This window comes from Coturnix japonica, chromosome 9 (assembly GCF_054131305.1).
Source record: "Coturnix japonica strain WE chromosome 9, WE-NBRP24, whole genome shotgun sequence".
NCBI lineage: Eukaryota > Metazoa > Chordata > Aves > Galliformes > Phasianidae > Coturnix > Coturnix japonica.
The window spans coordinates 4,470,520-4,493,095 of NC_140671.1; the positions used below are offsets into that span (position 1 = coordinate 4,470,520).

At 46.2% G+C, this 22,576-nt stretch overlaps 1 protein-coding gene and 1 long non-coding RNA gene across 11 annotated transcripts in view; one reads left to right on the forward strand and one right to left on the reverse strand.

The window, feature by feature from the left end:
• Positions 1-22,576, forward strand: part of PITPNM2 (phosphatidylinositol transfer protein membrane associated 2) — a 106,326-nt gene that overhangs the window by 20,374 nt on the left and 63,376 nt on the right. The gene's annotated exons all lie outside the window — the stretch shown is intronic.
• Positions 5,908-6,731, reverse strand: LOC116654110 (uncharacterized). Its single transcript, XR_004309031.2, has 2 exons — positions 6,617-6,731; positions 5,908-6,207 (listed from the first exon to the last, which is right to left on the reverse strand). It is a non-coding gene; the product is annotated as an uncharacterized LOC116654110 (long non-coding RNA).

The window sequence follows — 22,576 nt, forward strand, 5'->3', positions numbered from 1 at the left end:
TTTGATAAATGAAGTATAAACGCCCAGGGAATGACCTCCTGTAAAACACAGAAGTGCCTGAATCATTTCTGCTTTAAATCTTGCTCTGTGTCTCTGTATTTCCTGCTCGTGCTGTTCATTAGAGGAGTCTCCTGTGCCCTGTTGTTTTGGGGTTGGTAATGGATAGCTAAGTGGTTCATGCTGAAAAGAAAATTTCTGTGTAAGTAAAGTGCTGTGTCTTACTTTGCATAAAGTGTCTTGTGGGTGTGGGGCAGAAACCCTTCTGATTTCTGCTCCTTCATGTTCGCAGCTAGGCCCTGAAATGGAGCTCTGCTGTCTGTGTACCCCTGTATATACCCTGTACAGAGCAGCCTGTGCTTTCCTTCCAAGCTAGTCCTGAGGATTTTACATGCTCTCAGGAGCTCAAGGGTGTGACCGGCTTACCAGCAAGATGAAGTATTTTCTTTCCTTTTCTGGTTTGGGGCTAAACATATCCTGATTCTGTTTAATGCTTCCAGTTGCCAGCGTATCAGCAGGGATTTTGTTTTGCCCTTCGGATAGGTGCAGCATAATGTCAGCCCTTCAGTGAAGCTGTGCTGGTCCTCCTTTGAAGGCTGAGTGTAGGAAGCGATAAAACTTTATTAGAGAGTTGGTTCCTTTCTTCTTGGGGTACTTTTTATGAAAAATCAGCTTATGCATTTGAAGGACAGTGGGGGGGGGGGGGGTTATTAGGCTTTCTGGGGCTGGGCTTTGCTTGAGAAAAACCAGTATTTACTGCCTTATTTGCCCTTTGCCCAACCTCAGTGCTGCTGCTGCCTCTGCCCTGTTCCCCAGGGATGCAGGGAGACCCTCCAGCTTTGTCTGAGCTGCTTTTCCTGCCCCAGTGTTAATCAGTGGGGAGCACGTGGAACATGTGAGCTGTACTGGGAGAGCTGGTGTGTCCTTTCATCCCTAGGTTGTGCTCTGGGCATTGAAAGCCACAAATCAGGGGGTTCTCCAGGGGCTCCAAGCTCTGGATAGAAACCTACATGGTGCTGCTGATGGCTCTGCTGGGTTTCTGCTCTGCCTGAACTAGAAAATGGGCTGACTGCCTGGAGAGATGCTCTGAGCAGGGCACTGGCCAAGAAATCTGTGCTGGCAGCAACATGGTGCTGGCAGAGAGCAGCCTGAGTAGGTAAGAACTGTCAGGAGCTTGGGGAAATGAGAGGAATCTTTATTCCTGTTGTTATGTGTTTGTTTTTTTTTTTCCTGGGATTTGCCAAGAATAGGTGATTCAGGAAGGGAATACCTGGCACAGCGTGATGGCAGCCGAGCCAGCTGCCCCAACCATGCTTTGCCAGTAGCCTTTGGGTCTGTTATACTTAGTATAAGTACAGCTAACTAAATAAAACAATCGTTACTATCAATAAAGCTAAATGAGGGCTAAAAGCCTTGAATGCACCTCATGCGTTCAGCATTTGTTCCTTTCTGCTTCTGCAGGCAGTTAATGGAGCACGTACAGACATCGGGCAGCACGATGGCCTGTCACAACTTCCTCCCAAGATGAAGGATATGTTTGTATGGTCCAAATTCTTTTATTCTTCTGTCTCCCTGGTGGGGAAGAATTGCTGATGATATTTGTAGACCAGCTCCTGTTGGGAAGTGCTGATTGGAGAGAGGAAATCTGTGGTAAATTCCTTCATAAGCACTTTTCCACCTTATTCAAAAAGGCTGTTTGTAGCTAAGAGCGCCCATCAGCACCAGGAGGTGGTTTTGTTGTAGCAGAGTGTTATTGAATGGAAGCCTGGCAGTCTGCTTCTGGGTGGTGTCCTCATGAGCAGCCCCTGGATAATGCTGTATGTAGGATTTTTATTTATTTATGTAGAGTTCAGTGCAGCTTCTTCCCGTGTAGTTGATAGAGCAGCTTGGTGAAGTGCATGTCCGTGTTTGAATGATGCTTTCAATTAGCAGCAGCCTGTCCTAGTGCATTGGTCCGGGGTTGTTAGAGGACTGCTTGGATGGGTCCAATCCCCTCCTACAGCCAGGGGACAGAACCCCAAGAGCAGGTCTGCATGCTGCCCGGCTGCATTGCAGCATCTCTCAGAAGCTGTTAGGGAAATCTGGTGGTGATTTTTGCATAAGGTACTAAAATTGGAGGGACGGAGCTGTGCTGTGAAGAGTTCTGGTGAGAGTAACCCTGCCCACAGCTGTGCCAGCAGTGAGAGGAGCAGCCAGAGCTCTCGGTGTGCATGTTCCCCCACCCAGCAGTGAGCAGCACAGTAACTGGTAAGGGGTGTGAGGGATGGGGGGTTGTTTTGCCCTGAGTGCTTGCTTAGTAGTAACAATTCTGTACATAACCTACCAGGTTTTTCTCTAGGGTAGTAGTAAAGAGATGGGGGAGAAATGCGTGGCAAAAAGAATATGGCAAAGATGAAGAATTGCTGTTAGATCCGAGTTTGTTTTAAATTATCTTTACATTTGCTTAAGGAAAAGGTAATGTGTTCCCTAATCTCTCAAGCTGTCATGTCTGCAGGCTGGCTAATGCAAAATCTCTGGGAGGAAATACAGTGGCAAGGAGAATCATGTGTATTTTGCATCTTCCCAATCTTCCTCTCCCTCCACTTAAAGAGCGTTCAGGCTTGAGTGCCCCGAGCTACCCAGGTGCAGAGGATATTACGGGTTCTCCATATTGCCAGCCCTGCTTTTCGCTGCATGCAGTGCAGCTCGTGCCAATACTCCCCCACTTGCATTTGCACTGCTGGCAGCAGTCATTACACAGTGTGAGCACTGCACATGTGCGCTTCCCCTGCAGCTCCGTTGGCAGCAGCACCGTGTGCTCCCTGCCACAAGGCAATGGGGTTGGCATGGGCTGGGGCTGCTGGGAGGCTGCATGCACGTGAGCCACACTCCTGGCAGCTATTGGAGGCAATGGGATGGAGGAGAGCTGCGGTTCCCTTCTGCTTTCCATTGGAGTGGAGAAATAGTGCATGTTGTGGTCTGTCATACACTATTACTGTTCAGGGGCTCCCAGTTCGACCTGCCAAGGCAGAGGCTTGACGTGAGGCCAGATGAACTTGACAGAAGTCTCTCTGCTGTCAAAACTTCTCCTGTGCTAAAACAAAGCTCCAGAGAAATGCTGCAGATCCTGGAGCTGTTCTGGGCAGGGCTTGTGTTACTGGTATTCAAAACTCACTTTTCCATTAAAAAAAAATGCGATAGCGGTGCATTCAAATGAAATAGCCACAGAGAAGTGATTTTGTGCTCTCTTTAATTGGACCATATTAGATTTTATTTACTGATAACATCCAAAGGGAGCTGTCGGAATAATGCAGGAAGAGAGAATGTGTCCGTTGTGGTAATGCGCTTTTGGTAAATGCGTTATGGCAGAGTTATGAAGTCAGAAAGAAGCCTTAATTACAGTTATGAAGCCATTAAGAGTCTGAAGCAGCAATCCAAGCTTTTGCTGCAATTGTGTTTTATATTTCTTCACTGAAGGCCTTAGTGTGTGTATGTATGTATGTGTGTGTGTGTATATATATATATGTACTTAAGAGGACTTGTTTTAGAGGGTAATATCTCCTTTTGTTTCCTTTGCCTCTTCTCAGATGGTGCAGAAGTGATGGTGGGTACTTACATATGGCAGCAGTAAGCTACAGAGATCACAGCAATAAATAGAGCTCTTCTCAGAGCACATGCTGCACCTGCTAATCCAGCACTGAGGGACCCAGTGCCCACATCAGTGTAGCATAAGGAACTGCTGAACTTGATTCTCTCACCTTGGGGAAAAGAAGGGAGGGCAGGGTTAGTCTCCAGCTCCCTCAGGGTTGAGGGAAGGGGTAGGATCACTCTGCGAGACTTTATTTTAATATGAAAAAGGCCTTGGCAGCTTGGTCAGTATGTTAGCACTCTGTGTTAGCACTGAGGTCAGCACAGCACAGCCTGTGCCCTGCTCAGGTCTCTTTGAGTTCAGTTTTCAGGTGTTGATGAGCATTCGTAATGCTCTTCTTTGATGCTTTGCAAATGACTCCCTGATAGTGCATTATTTATAGCAGATGTTAATTTAATAGAGTGAACTTTGTTACCCTTCAGGATATAAGCATCTTAATTTAAAATAAAAAAAGCACCCTGACAAAAATGTAGCTGTAAATCAAAGGTCAACAGGCAAACAGCCTGAAGGTATTGTTTGCTCAGTTGTTAAATTGATACTGTGATGCTTTCTTAAATGTAATATTTCTTTAGTGACAGGAAGGTTAAGTACAAGTTGTACTGTTATGCGAAAGGAGTAATGAACCTTATTTATTAGTGTTTTTCTAAAGCTGATTGCTTGAAATAATTGCAAGTGCAGCACAGTAGTGCCAAAGCTTTTCACCGTGGCTCTGAGCAGCAGCTCTGAGCTCCCCTCTCTGTTCTGCTTTCACATAAGGGCTCTGCCTCATGGCCACCCCTTCTTGGAGGTCCAACTGTTTGCAGAGAGGTCAGGCCTTTGTTCATCAGCTCCTGGGTAAGAAATGAGCACTTGGAAGAGCCCTTTCCAAGATTGGCTCCATCCTGCTTTGTGTTGGAGGGAGGTGAGTCCTGAGCTCTGTTGTTTGTTCTGGGCATGGGATTCGGCCTCTTCAGTCTGCAGTTGAAAAGATAATTTTAGAAATCTTAAGAATGTCTGCTCAATATGTTGAAATAGTTTTGTCCTTTTGCAAAAGTGTGTTTATCTTTACCGTGGGACAAGGTCTGGTACGTTGGACGGAGACTGCTTCTCAGCCTGTTTTCCTGTTATGATGGAGTTATCAGGAATAAAACAAAAACCCCAAACATTTAACCATTCCAAGGGCTGTTTACTTTCCCTTTGCTCAGCTCTCGGTGTACTGAGCTGGGAAAGGTATGATGGTAAATATTACTGCCTTGTTTCCAAAAGCTGTTGTGTTAGATCTCTCACTGCAGCATCTGAAGCATTACTGGAAATATTCCGAACTGTTATAACAACATCTCTGCTGTTATTTTTCTCTTCCAAAAGTCTTTCCCTTCCCGCTATTTCCTGGCAGGGAATGCTAATGAGCAGAGCTCCAGGTGAATCATGCAGCAGCAGTGAGCAGAGAGATGCTGCCCTTCCCTTTGGGTGGTGATGGTGATTCTCAGATTGCACTGGCAGTGCTGCTGCATTTTTCATTATGTTTGTGCATTTCCAAATTGTTAAATGCTTCTTCCAGTTTATGAAGTTTGTTCTGATTGACTGTTGGTAAAGGCTTCGATGCTCTGAAATTTGGGTCAGTGACTTGAAGCAGATGGCATTAAAATTCCCAGTGCTGCATCTCTTTAAGGCAACAATACTCCAGGTTGAACCCAAGTGCTCCTACTCCTAAGGAGATGGTGGAGTATGGCTTCCTTTCCAGTAGAGCACCCTGGAGATAGAGATACTGACTGTAATTGTAGAGCTACGTGGATAATCGGATACCTACTGGTTCCTGTTTGGTTTATGTTTCAGTAGTTAGAGCTAGCTCTCTCTTCAGGGATCTAAATTAAATGAAGTTGTTTACAGCTGTAAGCTTGGAGATGCATCAGTCAGTCAATGTGACGTGGAAGGAACCACATGGAGAAATCAGCAAATGGTCTGCTCTTGTCTGGACATGGTTTTGTTGGGCTGTTGTTGCTGTTGGGCTCACATGACTTCAGCATGTTCTATCCAAAACAACATCCATAGTATTATAGTGTAGTGTTTCACATGCTGGGGATGCCCAACCTGTGTTGTGCCCAGCCCTGCTTCCTGCTGCTCTACCTGGGCAATGCCTGGCCCTGCTGCAGCCCCCTACTTTGTAGGGCTTCCTGCAAAGCTTCAGCCCAGCTGCACACACATGGTAGCAGGTGCTGGTCCAACCATTTGCCTTCTGGCATTTGGGGCAAACGCCAACAGACAATGGCACAAAGGACGAAAAGTAAATTGGCCTTCTAAAATCCTTTCAGCTTTAAGTATTACAGATATAATTAGAAACAGAGGCGAGGATTATTATCCTATAAGTGCCTTTCTAGTCTGTTCTGCTTTTGTAACCTTTCTTTTCTTCATCTGTCATCCTGTCTTGCTGCATTGTTTCTCTGCGCAGCCTGGCGTCTCCACCACTGTGTCCCATCGCTGCCTTCGCGCTTAGAGCTGTCTCTGTTTGCTTTTCCCTTTGCTTACGTCAAAGCTGTCGTCTGTTGGCTCTGCCCTGGTGTTCCCGTGAAGCCACCATCATTCAAACAGATAGGGAGCTCTTATTGCTGCAAGACAACAAAAAGATGCCCTCTGCAAGTGCTCATTCCCAGGCTACACAGCTTCCCCCTCTGCTGCTTGGTGAATTGCTCCCTGCAGGTGCTGATGCTCAAAGCAGTGTGGGTACCTTCGACAGGGGATCTGGGCTCAGCTCTGTCCTGCAGTGGGGGCTGCAGTCATTGCTCTGTCTGAGTTCTTGAGTCCTGAAGCTTGGTTTACTCTGCCGTGCTGTTTGTCAGAGTCATCTGGTTTAGGACATCATCGCTGCCCAGACTGACCATTACTCTGATCGGGAGTGTGCAGTTCTCAGCCAGCTGGAGGGGCTGCATCTCCCACCCTGCTGAGAGAGGGGAATGAAGGGGCTGGGGGTAGAGGGGAAAACCAAATGGGGAAATAAAAGTGGAAGGGCACAAATACCCGTGCAGATCCTCCAGGTGGGCAGGGGTTGCGCAGTTTGCATCCTCAGAGTTGTTCCTGCAGATAGGACTGAGCACGAGTTGATGCCACGGTGTCTTTGTGTGAGCAGCTTGTGTTTGAATACTGAGGGTTCTCAGCAGCTCTCGGCCTGGTGCACGAAGCCGGTTGGCTTGGGTACCCTGAAAGCAAAGCCAACTGCTTTCAGAACAAACAAACCCCCTACAATGCTCGCTCGTTATTTCCCAGATACAGCTGAGATGTTCAGCCTTGCCCCAAGGGAAATCGATGGTGTGTTTGGACTCCCTGTTGCTTTCCGTGTATGTGAGTGTGTTTATTTTATTTAAAGAGTTGGTACATAATCAGTCTTAAAATTAACCGACTGCCTGTTGACTTGTCACCCTGTGAATGAAAACACATTGCTCGTAATTTGTTTGACATTATTCTGTCCCGTTGTCAGGCTTCTAATTACTTCTAGAACATAACCCAGATGTCTGTCGGTTTCTTTCTGTCTCTTTCATCATCATTATTATTATTTATCTCTTCTATTGTAAAACATAGAAGGAAATATTTCATGGAAGTGATAGAAGTTTTCTCCCCCGCCTTGTGGAGAATTTAGGAGCTGGCTGTGGGTTTAACTCTATGAAGCTGGGCTCCTTTTGAGGGGTGTCCATTTGGGCACCTGGAATTGCACGTCCTCTGACTTGGGGTCTGACTCTCTGTGCTTTAGGGATGTTGGAGTGTGTCTATCTGCATTACAGTGCTTTTCTAGCTACTGCTAGAAAATGGCCGCATTCTCCACCTTATTTATTTTTAAAGAAGAGATAAATTGCTTGTGCTTTTAGAAGATTAAAATATTAATGTATTTAAATATAACAGAAGAAAGGCAAGGCAGAAGGGGTTGCCCTTTCAGAATGTGTACAGATGAGCAATCTCTGATTGAATCCATTGGATAAGCACGTAGTGCTCCTTGCCAACACAGGCTTCTGATAATTAGCAATGGGAAAACTTAGGTTGCTCAATGAGAGGTTTTATTGCTCAAGATCTCTCCTGTATGTTAAATTTTCCTAGAGCCACAAGCTTCTAAGCACTGGAAACACAGTTCTCCCATGGCACACTGGATCACCAGTGAACTCAGGGCTGTTTCCCAGAGGCATTAAGCCACTCAAATATCACAAGGTTGCCACGCTTTTAGTGGGACGCTTGAACACTTCGCATTGATCCCACCTGGAAAGCTGTGCTGACCAGGGAACAAACTCTGTTCCTTGTGTTGGGTCTCTTTTGGGTGAGGTTAGGCGTGTGGAAACTGCTTTTAGCTATAAGAAACATGATTTTAGCTGAAAGAAGTGACCCTGCTGACTTCTTGTTTTTGTATTGTTGATTGCCAGCTTTCTTAGCTCCTATTTGTGAAAGATTACTATTATATTTAAATGCTGTTTCCTTTTGAGAAAATAGTCTGTTCGGGCTGTGTGCAGTGGGGGATGGATTTTTCTATTCTGCAGGACTTTGCTCTAACAGAGTTCGGGGTGGGGGGGAGACAAAAGCATGGGAAGGACTTGGTGAGTCGCCTTAGGAAAGAAGAACTCCAAAGCAACAATGAAAGAACTGAAACACGCGTTCAGTACAAGCTGTACTTGTGAGACTGTGTATAGAGACTGCAAATTACTATGCGGTCCCTGCCATTAAATGCAAATACATCTCTCGTTTTCCCCTGCATCCTGATCAAGAGGATTTTAATGAAGGATGAATGGAGTGAAGAAGTCCCTTACAGTGCTTGTGCCCCAGCTCGATGCATGCTGCCTTTTGTGTTGTCTGAGCTGTGTCGGCATGGTGGGGCCTTCTGCTTTTCTGGCTGAGCCCTGGGCTTCTCTGAACATGGAGTAGCACTACAGGGGGACCCTCTGCCAGGACTGGAGCCAGTCCAGGCTTCTCATGGTGGAAGTGCTGCTTGCCCAGAGGGCTGCAACTGATTGACTGATACACTGCTGGGCTTTGCATGCAGCATTCACAGTGAAAATTGTAGTTGGGATGGCAGCTGCAGGGAAGGATGTTGTCACTTGAAGTTCTCCTCCAATTCCTTCCTGCTTTTGCTGGAAGGAAGAAGGGTGTTTGTATCTCAGCCTGCTGGCCCAAGATGGCTGCTACCTCAGCCTGGGGTCTGCCAGCCCCAGCTGCCCTTGGCCTTTGCAGGAGCTGACGAGCAGGAGTTAATTGATGACTCACCAGCACAGCCGTGTCAGAAACGCTAGCCTCATTTTGCTGCTCCTGCATGTTCTTCAGCCTTGCAACTACTTGATGTGGTTTTTAGCCTGAAGAGAGGTTATTGTGTCCATATAAAACAACGGTTGAAAATTGGGAGTATGCACTTTTGGAAGAAAAGTGCCTGCGATGCAGAACAAGGTGCCAGGTGGATCGGTTTGCATTGTGGGGGATTGCAGAAGCTGTGCTGAGGCTGCTTTCAGTCCAGGCTGGCTGCAAATGGGGTTTCTCTAAAGGGGAGAGGGGGGAGGGTGTTTCTGGTTTGGGCATAAAACCCACCTGCCCTCCCCACCTTGTTACAGGGGAATAATCTTAACAGAAGCCTTTCCCCCCCTACCCTGGGCCTTCCCCACCATGACAACAGTTTGATCGTTTTTGGTACGAATTTTGCCTTTAAAACTGCAGCCTTCTGAAGAATGAACTCAGACACCAAAGCCAAAGAAATCCTCCAAACCATGAAAAACCCAACCAGCAAGGCTTTGAAGAAATGTCAATTCCATTTTAATACATGGAACACATGCTCAGGCTTTCTCTCTGTACCTGCTATCTAATTTCCCTTCTCTCAATAGCTCTGACTAATGCTGAGATCTCTCTCTGTTTGAGCTCTGCCATTTATGAATACAGCAAGTCTTATCTGAAGCCCTGTGAATGCTTACAAGTATGAGGTGCGTTCAGATGAACAATGTGCATAAATAGCAATAGTTGAAGGGCCAGGCCCTCGGAATAACAATCAAGAAGAGCTGACCCTGTTGAATGCTTGATTAAGAGAATGTCATCTCTGCTTGTCAGCTCTTCGGTAGCTGGTCCAGGCTGGGGTGATTCTGCAGGGTGCCGTGCAAAGCTGAGCTCAGCCAGTTGCTTGGGGTGATCACCCAAATTCTGCTGTTGGAGAGGCCCTTTCGGTAGGGTGATCTTTTAGAAACACGGCTTAGGGCACCTTTAATAGAATGGTGATTTATTTTCCTTTGTAATCAGTGTTGCTGACTGAGTTACCCTCCTGCTGCTTTGCTGGTCCTTCTGTAGGTGGGTGCATCAAGGACTGCACCTGAAGTTTTGTAGGACTGGCTGTGTCTTTGACACCGCTCTGTCTAATGCCCTCCCTCCTCTTGTTGCAGCCCTCCTGTACCTGTTTGCTCTGCCAGCTGTCAGCACTGCTCTTTGCATTCCTCTGTATCCCCGAGCTGTAAGGGAGAAGGTAGGAGTGCTTGTTAACCCAGGTGATGCTCCTCTGGAAATGGATGTGTGAACTGAGCTGCACCTGCACAGTGAAGACACCTCTAAGCTCTTCCAATCCTTCAACTGAAAGGTCACCAGAGTACAATGTTGTTGCTTATTTAATTACTTTTACCAGACAGCCTGTTTAGGGCAGTATTTTAAGTGGCAGTGGCATAAGGGATTTGGAGAATTCATTACTTATGTCCTGCTTGTAACAATTCCTGGGTTGCTCTGGCCCTGCTTGAGGAAAATCACCTATTTATACCATCTTGAAGGAAGGGCCAGGGAGAGCTTGCTGAGGGCAGAACCTTTCCAAATAGGTGCTGCTAATGCTGAAGCTCTCATTTTCTTCTGGATCCCTGCAACTTCTGTTAGCGTAAAAGACTTGATGCACGGGTTTCAGTGCAGATTAAGCACAAAAGTGCCCTTAACTGTGTTTCCAGGAGTCAGTTAACGCACATGTGTGTTATCTCTGTAACATTTCAGTGATGATAAGGCATCTGTAGCTCTTTCCGTGACACAGTTTAGTAAATCCAGCAGCAGCCCTTTGTTTGTACCATTCCTGCCTGCCTTGTGGAGTTCTGCAGAGCTGCTGTTTTTCTACCTTTGCTGCAGAAAGTGGTGTGTAATGTGCACAGTAAGATGGTGGTGATTTGTGTATTGAACATTGCACTGTGGTTTTGTTGGACTCTGGCTCCCCAGCTTCAGTGTTCCTTGGTCATCCCACCTGCTTCCCATCAAGGACACAGGCAAACCCTCTCACTTCTTTGTTTTAATGGAAGCTGTTTGTTCTCTGCTTTCACACCCCGTGGACACTGTAGGTAAATTCTGCCTCGCCCTGGCAGAGGAGAAACACACTCCTGATGTGCCCAGGGAGCACGGCATAGGGCCAGTGTAGCTGCTCCACTTGAGAATATCGCTTACAGCCCATAGATGCAGTGGTCATGCTGTAATTAAGGTATGTGTCTCTGAGTGCTATTTCTGGTACTGTCAGTAGGTACAGTAGAGCTTCATTAGTAATGCTGACCTTTTCCCTGCCCAAGGAGCCATCCATCTCTAGAACCTACAGGAGAGCTTTGAGAGAAGTGTATTCTAACACCTGTTGTGAAAATGGCCCTTTTTTCCCTTGCTGTAAACTGTTGTTTTTATGATGTTTTCCAAATGGTAACTGTAAGTATGTAAAGATGCATTTGTTTCTGTGAACACTGCTGCTGCTCTTGACCCATCTGCCAGAAATTCTGCTCTTCAGACACAGCTTGCATCCTCCCAATGTGTCTCCTTCTTCTATTGGAAACAAACATTTGAACACAGCTTTGCTTAATGAAAAAAGAACAACTAACCCTCCAGAACACGAGGCAGTCTGAGAATGGGCTGCATCTACTGTCAAATGGGAATTTTAGGTTGGACAGCTGTACAAAGTATCTGTCACCGTGGAAAATCTCTTGTTCCACTGCACATAAATGCCTTAAGCAAGTGTGACTGCACAGTGCCAGACCTGGTTAGCATAGGATGAAGCTGCTGGAAGCTTTGTGCTCCCTGCTCAAGCAGTACCTGTGCCTATGGTTTCTCTTTAGTTTGAGATCAGTGTTGCTCTGGTGCAAGGACTTTCTCAGCAGCACAACTGGCAATTGTTAAAGGAGGGCAACCTGCAATTCATGTCACTACCTAAAATAAATGGAGGGGGAAGAAAACAAAATGCACACTGCAACCCACAAAGCATGAACTTGAGGGCAAACTGCTTTTAAGACACTTGTCCTCTGCTTGAAGGGGCACTGCTAAATTGCAGAGGATCATGCAGTCAGCCCACATCATGCTCTTCTTGCTGCTGAGGATGTGCTTGTGAGATGCCCTCTGACTCAATGAGAAGTGCTCTTCCATTAGAGCCCACCCCTCTGCTGTTTGGGGCTCGCTTTGCTTTGCTGGGGAAGCACCTGATGTTGCAGCAGCTCTGTGAGCTCATGGAGTGGCTACAGTGGGGTGAGCAGCAGCCACCATGCCTGCCTGCCTGCAGTGCTGTGGTGTACGTGCCCTGCCCAGAAAATAGCTGTGCCTCTTGACTGTAATTGTGTTTGTGCATTCAGACCAATTTGGATGGTTACAAAGGTTCAAAAAAATCCCAGGGATGGTAATAAGCTAATTTGGTAACTGTTTGTGGCTTTTGTTGTTCCTCTTTGTTGTGAGGACAGAGCTGGTTCACAATGAGCACTGCATGAAAATTGCATTATTAGTAATTACTGGTAATTTCTTGTCTGGAAGCTTCAGGTTTGTGGGAGCACTTGCATCTGTTTGCTTCCATATTCCCTCTGGCTTATCTATGATATCTGGGCACCGGGTACCTCGGGGCACTTCAGCAATTCCTCTTTCTCCATGGCAGCTTACCTGCATGGCACAGAGGCAGCTCCTTCTCTTTCTGCCCTGTGTGCATCACTGTGCAACTCAGTGCAGGGCAGCCTGGGCTCATGGGCCCCAGGAATGGGGGCAGAGAAGCAGGAGCTGCCCATGCCCACGTTTTCACCTCCCCGGAATAAATTGTCATTTTGATTTTATTTTATTTTTTTTTTTCAGCTATGATGTGGTAATGAAATGGTTTCTGTCAGCTGGCAAAGTGAAGGATTAGTCACAGAGACTTGCTTCCTTCTAGAGAAGCTGGCAGAAAGGTAAAAAGAAAAAAGCATGTTGTTTAGCAGAAATTCCTGGAAAAAGCCATCCTGAAAAAGCCGGCTGTTCAAAGAGAAGTGCAGTGCTGCTGTATTTAGTTCTGTCTCAAAACCCTATTTTGGCTGTAAATAAGGGTTACTTCTGATTTTGGACTCGTGTAGGGAAATACGCAGGGGAGGTAATCTCACCTGGCATAGCTAAGGAAATGGGAACAAGTGAAACTTTGGCTTGTTTAAAGTTAAGTTTTTTCCCAGTATCAGATACTGAACTCTTTCATCAGAGAGCATCTTTAGATTAGAAACATCTTTGCTATTCATCCAGATAGGGAGTAATAGGAGTGGACTCCGGACCAAACCTCGGGACGTGGGGTTTAAGGATTCCTGCATCCCAATTACCCCTTCCCATGGCCTGGCTCCTTCCCTCTCACCTGCCCAGCCTGACTGGAGCCCTCTGGCTGAGCAGAGCCAGTGCTCCAAAATCTGCCTGGGAATGAGCAGTAAGTGTGCCCTGCTGGGCAACTCCTGCAGATGTTCCAGGCTTGCACGAAGTGAGCAGCCAGAAAAAGCAGAGCCTCCTCTGTTTGTTTGCTCTTGTTTTTTGGCACGTCACGTGGTGCCGAATAGAGCTGTAGTAAGTTTATCTAAATTTCAGGCCTGTTTGTTCTTAAGGTGGAATTGTAATCGCCAGAAGTTCTTGATAAATATTGGATTTCCTCCCAGTGTGAGATGTGGAAGGATTGGGGACCTCATGGCTGCACCCCCCAAAGCCTTTTCACTCAGGAAGATGAGTAAAGCTGAAGGACATACAGCTTGTTCCCTGAGCAGCGGGCTCGTGGTCCAGGTTGGGTTTGTATTTATAGCGTTTGTTTTGAGTTTTGTTTTTATTGGCTAAAGCAATGCTTACGCTTTTCTTGTGCTCTGTGAACTCAGCTGCTGTGCCCTCCGGTGCCTGCGTGCTCGGGGAGGGAGGAATGCCTGCTATTTGTGCAGGGGGAAGTGCCTTGCTGATTTCTGGGGTGCAAACTCTGGGATATGTACAACTTCCAAGTGCTAAATATCTGCAGATGGCAGCTGACCTTTCTTCTTGCCCAGCTAAATCATAGGAGGTTTGTTCTGATTTGTGATGTAACAATTTCTCAGTGACCGCCTCCAGTAAACACGGCGTTTTTTATTGTTTTCTTTATGAGTTTATTTTCCCCCCCCTTCCCCCCCTCCCCTCCTCTGCAAATGATATTTAACAGCACATGGAAAATGTGACTGACCCTTAAAGGTCGCCTTGTAGTTTACCATTCTGTTTTTATTATCCTGCATGTCAGAGAACACAACATATTTGCTGTCTCCAGAGCTGCATTTTCACGTATACTTAATTTTTTTCTTCATATGTGAATTTAAAATAGAATTTCTTTAAAATATGGTGGCAGCAGAGCTGCTCTCAGAAGGTAATTTGCTGTATTTTATAGCTTCTGCTGAGCTTTTTTTAGTTTCTTGCTGCTGCTGATATTGATTGGAGCATGGAGTTTTTATGCAGCTGAAAGGAAAGGTGGTGCCATTACACAGATCTTTTTTTAAAGGCTGTCTTGCAATAATAAACATACACAGGCAGCAGTTACCAGAACTCATTATTAAATAGCTGTAAAACCACTAACAAGATAAACCATTTAATGTATTGACTTGTTAGTATCCAGCTCTGCTTCTGATGGAGTGGTAGCTGGATTATACCTTTAGGATCTAATTCCAGGTAATACATAACCATTGGGCTAAAGTATTTTTCAACTCCCAAAAAGCAGTTGTGTTTTTTTCCTAAGCAGAAGGTCCCATGCTGTTGTCTATAAAAGATGCCTGTGGTGAAGCTTTGGCTTACCAAAGGGAAACTCAGAGGCAATCAGCTTGGAGCATTGCAACCATAATAAGAGAGAGAGATGCATGCATTGCATTCTTGCTCCCATTTGATGTCCGCTTCCACTTGTAGGCCTAGGGAGTGCAGAGTGGGAGCAGCACGATGCAAGTGCACGTGTGCCTGGAGCAGGTGATGCTCTGCAGAGGTGTGCTGGTGAAGCAGCCACTCCCTGCATGCTGCAGGCAGCCTCGTGTTGCATTGCAGTAAGCCAGCTTGCTTTTATTGCATGGAGAAGGGGTTTGTCATGAGGATTGCTGCGTGATCCCAGATGCTTCTTTGAGCTAATGAGCCCAAACCAACGTCTCTGACCTTCTGAGAGATATTCACATCCAGATTTGCTTTCAGACCTCATGGAATTTGGCTTAGCTTTGATTTCTTGCTTTTCTGGGAAGGTTGTATGGCATGCAGTCGATTGAGTTCAGCACCAAGCAAGCTGAGAGAGGCTGCCATCCCTCTGTCTGGAGGGGGTTTGGAGATGCAGCCTCCTTTGTGCCTGTTGGCATTGCTCTCCATAGAGCCGGCTTGCTTCTGTCACGCACTGGAATGTGACTGGTTTTCCAGAGCAAGAGCGGAGCATCCTGAATTATTTAACAGCCGTTGCACTCTTGACTGATTTTCTTTTCTTTTTTCATATATTTTTTTTCCCCTAGATGTCACTTAACATTTCTCTGGAGCAGGCAAGTGTGTAATGGAACATACTTAAGCTCTTTTTTGCTGGGAGTGTCTTATTAGTTTACAGCTGCAAATGTATGCCCCTACCATGAGGTGCTTTTTGGTGTTTGTTTTCCTGCTCTGAGCAGGGAGGTTGCTTGGCCAAAAGAATGAATTGCTTCTCTTGCATATTCCAGTATTTATTTGTTTAATTAATTCTGGAAGGCTGTACACAATCTAAGGCCATCCCAATAGGTAGCAGGGAATGGTGCTTGTAACAAGAAGTTAACGAGTTCTCCTCCGAGATACGCTGACTTGCTGAGGAGTTAGGGAGGATCCTTCATGTGTGTGCTATTTCCCTCCAGAGTTCCTTACTTCACCAAGTGTTTCTTCTCTTGTCAGCTTTTTTAGGCTTTTCTCTTTCCTGCTGTGGTTTCTATGGAAATGTCATGGGTTTGGGTGGTGTGTTGTAACCCTCATGACTGCAGCACAGTCACTCTGTATTGCTTAGCTTGTGCTAAATTTGTGCTTGAATCATGTTTTGGGAAAGAGGCAGAGAGTGTTTGACATTCGGGATGCTTAAAGCCGTGGGTACCGAGGTGCCAGCTTCAGGAACTGCAACCCAAACCAGATGCTGCATCTGCTGGAGCTGAGAAGCTGAAGCCAAAAAGGAGCCGAAGCCAACATTGCTGGGCAGGTTTGGAGACAGTCACTATGGTCACCACACATGATATGGGCTTGAGGCTGTTGGTTTGGGGCTGGGAGACAAAACTGGGATGCTGCCTCCAGGAAGGGCATTTCTGCTGTTTGTCTGTGCCACCTTTTGCAGAACCAGTTGATGCTGAAGCATTGGAGGGAGCTGGGGTGGCATTCTTATCTCTCTACCCAGAGCTGACTGCATTTAAAAATAAAAACTGATGGCATTTCTTTCAGCCCTCCTTAGCTTGAGTCAGAGCTGCACCAAAGCACATTGCTTTGGGTGAGGTGTGGAACTGCCTCCCCCAGGGGTTCCTGTATACATGTGCTCTCTGAAGGCATCACAGGAGGTGTGGATAGGACAGGAGGCATTAAAACACACTTTTACCACGTTGTTTTAATGAGCAGTAAATGTGACAGTCTAACCCAGTGCTGTCAGCGGGGCTGAAGGAATTTGCCTCAAATCCCAGAGGGAGAATTCCAAGCACTGGGAAGTGCTCGGGGAGCTGATGCTGCTCAGATGTTTGGAAAGTCATGGAGGTGATTGCCAGGAAGAGGAATAGGAGGAAATTACTTCCTTCTCCTCCAGATACGGTCAGTTTATGACTGCTTGGCTAATCTTATTGCCGCAGCTTGCCTGGCGTGATGGACAGCGTAGCTGCGGTCTGGGTTTTGGGGCCCTTTTGTGCTGAAGGATGACATGACATTATTTAGAAAATAGAAGAATTCTTGCAGTAACAAGCTGTTCAAGGGGGAAAATGTGGTTCTCTCTACTTCTCCCCATGTCAGGCCTTGCAAATTCAGACGTTGCTCTGTAACGTGGCGTAGTTACAATCTTGTCAACATGAAACTGGAAAATATTTTCAACTCAAAATAAACTCCACAAGAATAGTTTCCATGTTATCTCCTACTCAGAGGAAAGCTACTGCACTTCAGTCCTAAATAAAGATTCTGGCTGACTTCAGCACTTTGAGAAGCAGCGCTGGTTGTCTTAAATGTGACCATTGCCTCAATGAGTCTGTCTGTATGCCTTGATCTTCGTGCAAACCTTTGACTGTGAGCAGGGTGCTGCTGGGGGCCCAGGCAGTGCTCGACCCTAGGTAGAAGCATGTGGCTTTGGGGGCATCTTGCCCATTTTCATAGCCTGTCAGTGTCCTTTATTCCTCCTTAGCCTTGCCGGAGAAAGAAAAATTAACCTATGCCCAAGGAAGCAAAGATGGACCATAAAGTGACTGCTCGTGTGAGCTGTTTAGCATCCTTTGAAGTCTGCATTTTGCTGTTGTCAGGCCCAACACCTGGTAAGATGGATCATGGAGCTGTTGATCCATTGGTGATGGCAATCATGCAGTGGCAATTTGTTTTTGTTATTTTTATTTCTTTTTTTCTTTGATCTTCCTCCAGGATTTCTTCATCCCACGACAGCTTGGTGCCCTGCTCACTCCTGGGAGCGTTACCAAGCTGCCTCTTGGGAGCAGTTGACTTCCAGAACATGAAAACTTCTTAGTGCTGTGCTAAGGAGTGATGGAAGAGGACAAACATGAGTAAATCACCCAGATGAAGCCATAAGTCATCAGTCTGAAATGAGCTTAGCTTGTCTCAGTTGCATGACTTGCACACCTGAGCAACAGAGACAATCTTTCAGAAACTGCTGTGTATTTAGGGGAAAAAGAATTGTTAGCAGGGTGTCACTTAAAGTATGGATTGCCAGTGCTGCCACTGCTTATGCTCTGCTTTTCTTTCTTGTAATTAGCAAGACTGGTATTTTTAGGTTAGCTTTGCAGCTTGTCTATTTTCTGCCAAGCTGGCTAAGAATGTTGCTTTCACGTGACACAAGAAATATTCTCTTGGAAACCGGTGCTTTATATATCCTGAACTTCCCCTTCTGCTGATGTCCGGATCTGTTCTGTAGAACTGCAACAGCAGGAGCTGGGGGAAAGGTGTCCCTTTTATTGAAGCCTGTGCATATGGCTGTTATGAGCTTAAACACAGCTGAGTAGCGTTTGCAGATAAAACTGATAGACAGGAATGTTTTTGTTTTCTTTAGCTTTTGAGTAGTATTAGCCTTAGTTGTAACCTCTTTGGGTTTGTTATCGTTCGTAGGGACTAACTGGAGCTCTGATCCTGCAGTGAAATCCACACAGATGGATTCTTTCTGCTCTGTGAGGTCTTAGGTCACAGCAGCGAGACCAGAGTGCATGATTGTACTAAGTTTAGGATTGCTCTGGCAGGATCAGTTCTCTGCTGATGTGTTTCCTGTTTGTGGGACATCCAGGTACAGATTTCTGTAAAGGCACTGAGTGTGTGGTGCTGAGCTCTGAGCAGTGGGAGTTATCCCACAGTGTGAGGTCTGGAGCCTCAGTGCAGGCAGAATGCTGCTTCAAATGGCACCCCAGAACGTTGCTGCCTGTGTGTTAAGGTATGTGAAGACCATCCTTAATCTGAACACTCAAGTTAATGGGAAGTGAACCTTCTGTTTCAGGCTGTGAGGTGTCAATGGATAGTCCTTGGATGGATAAGGCAGCGTTTGTGTACTCTTCCAGGTGAGTTAGAGCTCATAGACAAGCCTTTGCCCTGTGCATTGTGTAGGTAGACCCAGAGGTTTCCTATATGGTTCCTGCTCCAGCTGATTGTGTTGCTGCAGCTGGCACTGCTGGGGTCGTGACATCAAAGTGCCATCCAGAACTTGTAAAAAATGAATGCAGGGTTTGTGTTATTGATTCTGGGGCTTCACTGTCATGCAGGAGTTTATTTGTTAGTGAGAGGGAGGGTGAGCAGCATCTCTTCCTGCAGCCGGACAAGGCTGATGCTGCCTGTTAGGGACCAGCACGCGTGCGCTCCTGATGTCACAGTCTAAGGAAGTCCAGATTCCAAATCAGGTCACTGTTTACAAAGCAGATTTATGTCAGATATAAATACAACTATAATGCCCTTTAATGAAGGGCATGTGTGGCTCTCACAAAGGCTGCGTGGCACTCCTGCTATCTGACAGCTGACACATGGAGCCACGATAGCGAGGTTGGAGCAGCTCTCAGGGCATACAGCTCTCAGCCCACTCTGGCTGTTGTTCTATGGCTGAAGCAGGAGCTGAGATAATCTGAGTATGTTTGCCCCGATGGAGCCAGGCGTGGTTCTCACTGCCTTAAGGATCACAGTATTGTGCAGCCATGGTCAAAGCCTTCAGGGCTGACCCTGAAATTTGAACTGAAGGGATCTGATGCGTTCTGCTCTGTGCTTTGCCTCCTCAACTATTGCTGGCTACGAGCAATGTTTCCAACCCATGCTACTTCTAATGAAACGGCAAATTTAAGGTAATTGCTCTTTGTGGGCTTTGTTTTTTCTAGGCTTGTTCTTTATAATTACAAAAGCACTTCAAAAAAAGGCCTTCCAGACACAATTTGGATGTTTCATGGGGAAACAGGGGGAAAAAAAAACACCTCCTTTGAGCTGGTTTTCCAGGTCAGGAAGCAGAGGTTTAGCTTTGGTCCTCGTTAAGTAGCTTTCCTTTGTCCCACGGTGCAGAATGACCACTTGTAGGGCACCATGGTTGACTTGTGAGGTTTGATTTTTGGATGGAGAAGACAATTGAAATCTAATTTAATTTGAGGAATAAAACCAAAGAGTCCCATGCACATCCTCAAGAAGCATGAGAAATCTGCCCTTGGGAGGACTGCTTGTAGTGTTGTACTGAAACCACTACTTGTGGTCTAGGGCAGTTGAAAGCTGTGTTACATCTAGAAATTCTCACTAGGAAATAGCATTGTTTCCCTCAGGGAAGTCTGAGTAAAGTCAGGCTTTGGGTTTTTGAAACTCGAGGGAGCAAGAGAGGCTGCAGGGAGGAATTCATCAGCTGAACAGGCCAGAATAAGAGTCTGAAGCAGGAGATGGGATGTCAGAGTTTGTTCTGTGATTCCCAGGGTGGTAATATCCCTGTTGGATTCACAGCTTAATTACATCTGATAACATTTCCACAAGTCTTGGTGAGGATGCTGCTTTAAGTGAAGGTCTGACCGCCTTTTGTTCCCAGATCTTTTCCTAGTCCTTTGTAGAAGCACACAAGGAGATGCACAGGAGATACACGTTGTAGCTGTCCCTGAGCTTAATCTGGGGAAGAGTTTATAAGTATTCTGTAGTTTGTACTGTACTTTGTGCTCGGAAAAGCTTGTACAGAAGTTAAATATACAAAGGTGCAGCCGGCTTCCCTCCTGGGAGTGACAATGTCACTCTGCAGTGCAGTCAGCCTCCTCTGGTCCAATTCTGTCTCAGCATCTGTGTGCTCTGTAATGAGTGGCATTGCTGCCGGTGTCCTCTGCCTGAGGCTTCTGAGTGTGTGTGTGTGTGCTGCTGGGATCAGAAGGTGGATGGCTGCAGTGGTGGTGAAGCATTGTGGTGGGTGAACAGATGGCTGGTGGGGTCAGGGAAGGGAATGAGGAGGTAAATGCAGAGAGGTAAAAAGGAAGATAGAGGACTTCACTTTGCCTTGTGGCCTCTCATCTCCCTGGGGGTCTCCAAGGTGATGGTCCCAGGCCTGGAACAGCTACTACCAGCACTGCAGGCAGTGTGCTGGCAGCCAGCAGCTCCAGCAGTGAGTCACCACGCTGTGACAAGGAGAGCTAGCACCAGGAGTTCCTTGCCGTTATGCATGCTCTGCAGGGAAACTTGCCTGGATGTGTATCGCTCCTAAGGTGCGTAATGGAAAATAACTCTTAGCTCTGTGGTTAGCAATTAAGGCTTGGACCTTGTAGTAAGCTGTCCTCCTTTAGGTCTTTAATACCATTTTATCCTCAGTTCTGCAAATGTGCGCTCTCTGATGGGAAGGCAGAGATCAGCCTCCTCTCTGTATCAGCCTCCTCTCTGTAGGACTTTCTTCACCTTCCAGAAGGTCCATAACTTCCCTCGAACTTCTCCTTGGAAAACATTGCCCTGTATCCAGGAAGCACCTTCAGGGGCCTGGAGTTTGCTGGAGCTGCAGGTGTGGTCCTAGAGCAGTGGATGGATTTGGGGCAGGGCAAAGGACCTGGCCCCATGATGGCCCCAATCAGCCAACATGAATTCAACATAGTATTGAGTATATTTGCTATATATAGGCACCAGTGGAATGACTTTGCAGAACAGAAACTTTGCCTTTCAACTTGAGATTCAAGCAATAGAAATTACCCAGGTTGAGAGGAAACTTAAAGCAAGATCCAGGCTGAGCTGGCATGCACGTGGGGGGTGCAGAAGAAGTGCAGCAATTTGTTATCCACACCAAAGGAGGAACTCCACCAATCTGAAAGCGCCCTGGGAATCTTTGAGTTCTGTAGACATAATTAGGGGCTGTGGTGCCATGCAGTGGTTAGCATTGAGGACCATTAGCAGGAGTGGTAAGGTCTGAAGGTTTAAAAATGCTTCATCACTCCATGTGTGGGATGCGGAACGGTGGAGGGAGAGAAATATCAACAGCCCAAAATGTGCTGAATAATGAACTGAAAATGGTTATTGATTATCTGTGCACTTTCATTATGGCGCTGCAGTGTGAGAACAGCTAGCAATTCCTTCTCCTTTATTAACCAAAAAAAAAACTTTCAAAGGCACTTATGAAATATTTAGTGTAATTATTTCTTAAGTCAAAACTCCAAAGAAATTAATGCAGCCAGAGAAATGTTGTTAATCTGTTGGTGTTATGGATGAAAGAAGCAACGGGTGTATTGAACATTTACCTCTCCTGTGCAAAATGGCCTCTTACTTTCTGTCTTGATTGCGGCATTATTCATCAACCTTCACTGCTGTGTTTGTCTTGCTTCCCATGCAAGAATTTCTGCTGTCATTACAAGTTTCTTCTGATGGAACAGGACTTTTCTCTATCCCTGCCTTGCCTTTGGGCAAGGCAAATCTCAGCCTAATGAAGCCAGCGTGAAATATTACAGTGCTATAACACTGACTTTGAGTTGTACGGTGTTCCTTCCCTCTATGAAAGCCTTTTAAAACCAGCTATGAATGTTCGTTTCCTTTTCCACGTACATTTATGTAAGTGAGGTGATAAAGTATTATTTCCATCTAGGCTGAAACTGCTACAGAAGTGGAATAGCAGCTGATATCAACTTTTATAGGGAGCTACTAAGGAAATAGTCCAGAGTCTGTCCAGAATAGGAAATACCCATCTTGTGTCTCAAAAATGGCTTCAGTGGAGTTGTGAGTATTTGAGTTCAAGTTAAAAAATCAGACCAGCCTTGGGCAGTAGTGTGAAATGAGCTATAGTTTGGTAAAGTTGAGTGTTGAGTATAATGAATAAACTATAAAATAAGGAATGAGTGGTGTGGGTGCTGTTGTATGGGTGATGAGATGGGGCTGCGTCTCATCTGGTGTGGGGCAGCAGAAGACAAGGGAGAAAGGGAAATGATTTTGGATATGAGAAATGGGAATTGCAGAAGAATGGTTCACCTCTCCTGAGACTGGCACAAGAGGAGAGGCTTGACTTGTGGTGAGGGTGACTTAGGTTAGAGAGCAAAGGTCTTTAGCTTCTGCAAATAGTATAGACTGAGAGATTTGGCTGATGGAGAGAGGAGTGGATGGAGAGGTGTTTTGGGTTGGACAGGTGGGCTCATCCCCAGC